Source organism: Bos grunniens, chromosome 9 (assembly GCF_055505025.1).
Source record: "Bos grunniens cultivar Pamir isolate PY7600 chromosome 9, Bosgru_T2T1.0, whole genome shotgun sequence".
NCBI lineage: Eukaryota > Metazoa > Chordata > Mammalia > Artiodactyla > Bovidae > Bos > Bos grunniens.
In genome coordinates, this window is record NC_141173.1 from 33465127 (window position 1) to 33466733 (window position 1607).

Genomic DNA, 1607 nt, shown 5'->3' on the forward strand with positions numbered 1-1607 from the left:
TGCATCACAGCTGAAGAAAACCCTGAGCTGAAGAATCCTAACTCTTGAAATGGCTGTGAGCAAATCTGCCAAAACTTTGGTCTGGCAGGGGACATTATCCTTTATTATAATAGAAAAATAAAGTAAACAAACCTGCCTCTGCTCTGGGGAAGAAACAATCCCTATCTTCCCAGGGAGCCATGTCTCCCAACAATATTGCCTCCTCTTCAGATTGTTACAAGGACTAAATCCATTAGCACCTAGAACTGCTTACAATCATGCCTGGTATGAAATAAACCTCCAGTAACTGAACTGATGTCCTTCTAGTCCACCTGCTTCTTTTTTTCATTTTAATTTATTATTGAGGTAACATTGGTTTATAACAGTATATAAGATTCATGTATACATTCTATTTCTATTTCTGTATACATTACTCCTTCAGTTCAGTTCAGTTCAGTCACTCAGCCATGTCCAGCTCTTTGTGACCCCATGGACTGCAGCACGCCAGGCCTCCCTGTCCATCACCAACTCCCGGAGTCTACTCAAACTCATGTCCATTGAGTTGGTGATGCCATCCAACCATCTCATCCTCTGTTGTCTCCTTCTCCACCTGCCTTCAATCTTTCCCAGCATCAGGATCTTTTCAAATGAATCAGTTCTTCGCATCAGGTGGCCAAAGTTTTGGAGTTTCAGCTTCAACATCAGTCCTTCCAATGAATACCCAGGACTGATCTCCTTTAGGATGGACTGATTGGATCTCCTTGCAGTCCAAGAGACTCTCAAGAGTCTTCTCCAACACCACAGTTCAAAAGCATCAATTCTTTGGTGCTCAGCTTTCTTTATAGTCCAACTCTCACATCCATACATGACTACTGGAAAAACTATAGCTCTGACTAGACAGACCTTTGTCAGCAATGTAATGTCTCTGCTTTTAATATGGTGTCTAGGTTGGTCATAACTTTTCTTCCAAGGAGCAAGTGTCTTTTAATTTCATGGCTTCATCACCATCTGCAGTGATTTTGGCCCCCCCCCCAAATAAAGTCTGTAGCTGTTTCCACTGTTTCCCCATCTGTTTGCCATGAAGTGATGGGACCAGCTTGCTTACCACCAAAATCTTAGTTTCCATGTGTCACCACACAATGGAACCCCTCTGGTAGCCACTAACCTGTTCTCTGTATGTATGTTTCTATTTTCATTTAAAAACAATGGTTAGATGCCACAAAATAGGTGGCAATGCTTTGACCATACGTGAGTTGTCAGGTCCAACGGCTTCTTTCATCCTTGTCAGTGGGAGTGCTAACCTTCTTGCCTTTCCTATGACACTCCACCTACTTTATATGAGCCATTCTGAGCTGCTTTCATTCACCCAAATGTGTCACACGTTTTTGTGGTGTTTTTTTTTTAACCTGTGAGCTTTCAAGCTGACTCCTGCGTCTGGAACATTCAACCACACCACCCACCCCATTCCTGCTTCTCCTTCACTTTCACCCCACCCCCCTGAGCTTAGGTGCCCCCGCTCTGGCTCACACCCTCCGCTCCCTCTCCTTCCCTCTCAGAACGCTTAGCAACCCTCAGTGTTGATGTTGTTTACATTTCTTAAACTCCCCAGGAATGTAAACTCTGGGAGG

General features: G+C 43.9%; 1 non-coding gene across 1 annotated transcript; it reads right to left on the reverse strand.

Moving 5' to 3' along the window:
- Positions 1-1176: 1176 nt before the first annotated feature.
- LOC147365763 (U6atac minor spliceosomal RNA) lies at positions 1177-1302 on the reverse strand. The gene has a single exon (XR_015133516.1). It is a non-coding gene; the product is annotated as a U6atac minor spliceosomal RNA (small nuclear RNA).
- Positions 1303-1607: the final 305 nt, after the last annotated feature.